Consider the following 5,939-nt stretch of genomic DNA (forward strand, 5'->3'; position numbering starts at 1 on the left):
TTGGAAACCAGATAATAAGAGGTACTGGGTTTCATGCTAAGAAGTAGGGACAGTTGTCAAGGTAATATGGAACGCCTGAAGGGTTTAAAGGTAAGAATATAGAGGTACCTGGATGGCTCAGTCAGTTGAACATATGACTTTGGCTCAGGTCAGGATCTCATGGTTTGTGGGTTCGAGCCCCGTCTCAGGCTCTCTGCTGTCAGCACAGAGCCCGCTTCAGATCCTCTGTCCCCCTCCATGTCTGCCCCCCCCCCCCCCGCGTGTATGATCTCTCTCTCTCTCTCAAAAATAAACTTTTAAAAAAGACAAGAATATAACACAATTAAACTTACACTGTTGAAAAATACCGTGGAAGCAGGGTAGATAATGGACTGAAATGGAGAGAAAAAGAGTGAGGGTACACAGAGATTTGAAGGGCTGGTGTGAGTGAGGTTTTCAAGGAATGGTAAGGTGCAAAGCTGGGGATATGTCTGTGAGGGTAGAGAGCTAAATTGTTGAGGAGATATTTGTGTGGCTTAACTGAAAGAACTTAATTTTAACAGACACAAGAGTGAGGGAAGGGTCAGTGTAGGAGCTGAGTTAATTATAATAAGAACATTTAGGAGGAGAACAAGAATTAATGCCTATCTTACTACTGCATGCCCAGAATCTAGGCCTGCCAAGCAGAGTGTTCCTGTGATTTGAGTTAGACAATAGGACAAGACAAAAAAAAAAAAAAAAAAAAAAAAAGAAAGAAAAAGAAAAAAAAAGAAAAATTTGGGTGATAATGACAGTTGATGGCAAGGAAGAGGACACATCTATAAAGATGATACATCTAGTCATGAATGCAGTTGCCAAGTACTAGCAAGAAAAACTGAGAGGGCATTGTCTCCAAGGGCAGGAGTGTATTCCTAGATAACTTTGCCTATATGGAGCTTTCTTGTGTGGAAAGAATACCTGCCTGGGATCCCCAGGACTAAGACCCTCAGACTAAGGTTTTAGCACACATCTAGGAGGTAATTACCAGCAGGGAGTGGAGAAGTGAGGAGAAAAACAAAAAGAGCTAATATAGAAAGTGTTAGTGAGTGGTTACCCCTGTGGGCAATTGGGAGCTCAGTTCTACTGAGGACATCTGGGAGACAGCGTAGAACATGCCTCAGCATTGTTCCATCGAAGGAGCAAAGAAGGTATTTATTCATCAATTCTAGTTTGTCACTGGTTAAGAGGTTAACCAATGACAACTTCCTGGCCCTTCCAACAAGCCCTGTGCTTGAGCTAAGCATACTTCCACGGGCAGGAAAATCCTTGAAACAAAGAGTTGTCAGTGCAGGAACTGTGAATGTAAGAGTGATGAGCAGGGTTCTGACAGAGCCTACTGCATATATACACACCCAACTGTGGGCAGTAAACCCACTGTACCTTCTTTGAATTTAAGGGGGTAGAATCTTTCTTAAGATAGACAAGTTACTTATTTCAATGCAGATTTTCTACCTTTTGGAACCTATCTTAGTACATAGATACACTGGGATTTCGAAGAAGACTCAAACCTCAAGGTGGCCTCCAATGTACATTAAGGAATTATAGCAATAAATGGCAATCCATGGTGACATCATCTCTTGAGCAAAGGATGAAACTGCAGAGTTAGGTATGCCAACTATAAATGTAAGAATTAAAACTGACTCAGACATATTTGGAAAAAGAACACACTATTCTCCAAAGCATTACCATTTCCTAAAATGAAACTACTAAGATTTGGTGACTTTCACATAATTTAAATATTTAATTGCTGATTTTGAAAAAAAGAAGATGATGGAGAGACTAATGCACAAGATGCATAAAACATAGTAAAGCAGCACTCCCAACTCTATTACTCTGGAATTGGGTTTAAGAAATTAAACAAAAATATGAGTTCAAGGAACAAAGTCATGAGGAGTCATATACAAAACAAAAGAACTGGATTCATTGCTAATTAACCTGGAAGTAGCAAACAGAGCTCTAAAGTCAATTTCTGATAATCCATGGATGGAATTTTCTGGTTTTAGCATTTTACTTTACCTGCCCCCCATTCCTTCTTCGAATGCAAAGATACTGGAAATGGGTTACTGAAGAAGTTATCCTCTTTCCCTTCCTCCCTGAAGCACTTTGGGAGCCAAGGCTCCAGGACAGACATGGTCATGTCCAAGAACCACCCATGCACAGCCAGTCACGAAAACGGCACAGAAACGGCATCAAGAACCCCGGTCACAAAGATATGAATCTCTTAAGGGGGTAGCCTTCAAGTTCCTGATGAACATGCACTTCACCCAGAAGCACAATGAGAAGGGCCTGAAGAAGATGTAGACCAACCCTGCCATGGCCATGAATGCACGTGCTGAGGCTATCAGTGCCCTTGTCCAGCCCAAGATCCTAACGGGCGGCAGGTGCAAGCTCAATAGACTTGCCTACATCACTCACCTCAAGTTTGGGAAACATGTTCGTACCTGTATTGCCAAGTGTCTCAGGCTCCTCTGACCAAAGGCCAAGGCCGAGACTCAAATCAAAGCCCCGGCTGCAGCTGCGACTCTGGCTCCAGCTCCTGCTGTGGCTCAGTCTCCCCAAGGTGCCCAGGTGCCCACGAAGGCCATTCTATACTGGAGCTGACGTGAGAACAGGACTGGTGTGACCCCTAGGCTCTGTCTGCATGGGGCCAGTGTCCCTTTATGTTACTTGTACAAATAATCCAGCGGTAGGATCTGTCAAAAAAAAAAAAAGTCATTCATACCAGGGTTTGGTATCTTGAAGGTCTGGCTCTGTTGCTCAGTGTCTATGTAACCTTGGATAAATCACTTAACCTCTGTGTACCTCAGTTTCCTCATTTGAAAAAAAGGTCATAATAATAGTACCTACCTCATAGGGAGTTTATGAGGACTGAAAAATTAGCATATGTAAATTAGAGCACCAGACACATAATAAGAAATACACACGTGTTTGTTACTATTAAGAATATATAGCTCTCTTCTGGGCAAAGAGCAAGCTGTCATAGCTTACGGAATGTGACTGCCGTAAATCACGCAAAAAGTGTACCAGAATACTGTTTTTAATGATTTTTAACATTCGAAAGAACTGACAGAGAAAATAGATTCTTTGGCATTCCAGAGGCAAAAAAAGACTGATGGTGGAGGTTACAGTTCTGACACCAAGAAGAAGTGTTGGTCCTTAGAGCTGTAAAACAATGAGATGGGTTGCCTTTGAGGTCATGCGTTCACTGACATGGGAGCTGCAGGGGACTCTGGTTGCTTATTAGTGTTGCTGGAGAAGGAGTTTGTGCATCAGAGAAAAGGTATACATAAATGACCTTTCAGATTTTTCTAATTTCGCAAGTCAATGATTTCACAATTTGTCTCTGAACTCTCTTTCTAATCTTCTACCTTACTAGTTCCTCATATGAACCCTCTGCCCTAGACATACAAACATAATGGTACACACTCACCAAGTGTTAGGCTGTCTCACCATTTCCGATTTTTTGCCATTTTCTCCACAATGAATGTCATTTTCTTAACAAAATAAGACAAATAATTTTGTTTTTTTAATGTTTATTTTTGAGAGGGAGAGAGTGCAAGCAGGGTAGGGGAAGAGAGAGAGGGGAACAGAGGACCTGAAGCAGGCTCTGTGCTAACAGCAGGCAGCCAGATGCGGGGCTGGAACTCATGAACCATGAGATCACGACCAGAGCTGAAGTCTGACGCTCAGCTGACTGAGCCACCCAGGTGCCCCTTTCAGGTTTTTTTTTCTTTCTGACTTTTTATTGAAATTCCAATTAGTTAACATAAAGTGTAATATTAGTTTCAGGAGAAGAATTTAGTGATTCATCACCTACATACAACACCCATTGCTCATCACAAGTGCCCTCCCTAAGGCAAGCATTTTAAAAGCCAAATTATGGAAAGAGTCCAAATGTCCAACAAATGATGAATGGATAAAGAAGATGTTGTGTGTACACATACACACAAATGGAATACTACTTGGCAATGAGAAAAAATGAAATCTTGCCATTTGCAACAACGTGGATGGAACTGGAGGGTATTATGCTAAGTAAAATAAGTCAGTGAGAGAAGGATAGATATCATATATTTTCACTCATATGTAGAATTTGAGAAACTTAACAGAAGACTATGGGGGAAGGGAAGGAAAAATAAGTTACAGAGAGGAGGCAAACCCATAAGAGATTCTTAAATACAGAGAACAAACTGAGGGCTGATGGGGGGGGTGGGGGTCGGGGAAAATGGGTAATGGGCAATGAGGAGGGCACTTGTTGGGATGAGCACTGGGTGTTGTGTGTAAGTGATGAATCATGGAAATCAACTCCTGAAGCCAAGCCTACACCATTTACACTGTATGTTAGCTAACTTGCTGTCATAGACTCTGGGTCTGGAGTTCTTTCTTGTCCAGCAAGAAAGGAGGATGCAGGATTAAAAAGCGAGAGAGGCTGAGGTCTGGGAGAAGACAAGACCCCTGATTAAGGGTCCTTGCTCCATTTTTATCAGGGTCAGAAGGCTTACAAGCATGATGGACATGCACAAAAAGACAATGAAACTGTAAACATTAACTCGTGGGCGTGAGTGAAAGGCGGTTTTGAAAATGTGCTGTGTTAGGGGTTTGGGTTAATACAAAACAAAATCCTGGCACTGAGCAGAAGGTTGTTTACAGCAGACTTGAGGCACCACCTCTGTGTACCTAAACTGGTCTAGGGGGTAAGAAAGACAGAGCAAGCTATCTCAGGGTCAACAAGGCACTTTTCTTCTGCTAATTAGCTCCTCTCTGGGCAACTTCACCCAGAGCAGTATATAGCCCTATTTACCTGTTTACCTAATTTGGTCCCTCCTTCCTGTGAAAGCAGCTTTCTGCTATAGTACAAAGTTGGGGGTCATTTCTGCCCTGAATACTTAATCTTGTTTACCTCATATACCTTTGTCCTATACTGGGGCCTTTGCCCTGCCTTACCTATACCTATTTCCTAATCTTGTTTACCCAAACTTGGGTGTGAACATCCTGTGGATTTCTAATTATTTATGCCTTGTTAACCCATTGGTGCAGACTCAGGGAATTCCTAAGCTTTTTCCCCACAACTTGCCAATAAATCATTTTTTAAAAAGGGCTGAAGAGAGTACAAGAAAAGTGAATGAAATAGGTTTCAATAAATACCAAGCTCCAAATATTCCTCTAGAGAAAAAGGATGGATTAGAGGAACTATACTTTCAAAATGAGAGTCCATTTCAGCTGTGTTGTATTCCTACCTTCCAAATGACTGGAAGTTTTGGTAAATGACAGCCCTTCCACCAGCAGGGACCATGACTTTAGGCATGTAAGATAACATCATTCCATTCTGCAGATGATGCAGTCCTGGTGCCCAAAGAGGTACAGAAACTCATCTCAAGTCACACAATACTTGAAGGAGTTGGCGTCTAGAAGTTGGGGCTCCTGCCTGCTAGGACCTGAGTTTATCTCTGCTATGTCATGCTCTGTTTTCCCTAAGTCTCAAGATCTCTGTTTTTATACCACATTCTAGAGTTAATATATTAGCTATCCTAATTATTGTGTAAAAAAAAAAATCTTTGAGTATTCCCAGACTGTTGCTCTGGCAAAAGGCGGGTGGTTAAGAAGCTTTTCAAAGTTGATATGGTGCATATCTGGAATGGAGTCCTGGGCTCAGACTCTAAAGACAGGAATCCATGTGATGGTGGATGAATTGGTTGACCTCTGTCTAGATTCCTCATCTGTTTAAAAACGTGCCCAATTCCAAGGGTTTCTGTGAGTCAAATGAGATTTGTTTGTGAAGGTATTTTGTATAAAGAAAAAGGTTTTTTTAAAGTATGGCCCAGAGAGTCTTGAGGGTCCCCCATACCTTTTCGGGAGGTTTACAAAATTAAAACTATTTTCATGAATATAAAAAAATAATAAAAATAAAAGTATAAATCTTATTA

At 41.5% G+C, this 5,939-nt stretch overlaps 1 pseudogene; it reads left to right on the forward strand.

Moving 5' to 3' along the window:
* Positions 1 to 2,147: 2,147 nt before the first annotated feature.
* LOC102954760 lies at positions 2,148 to 2,619 on the forward strand (annotated as a pseudogene).
* Positions 2,620 to 5,939: the final 3,320 nt, after the last annotated feature.

This window comes from Panthera tigris, chromosome X, assembly GCF_018350195.1.
Source record: "Panthera tigris isolate Pti1 chromosome X, P.tigris_Pti1_mat1.1, whole genome shotgun sequence".
Taxonomy (NCBI): Eukaryota; Metazoa; Chordata; class Mammalia; order Carnivora; family Felidae; genus Panthera; species Panthera tigris.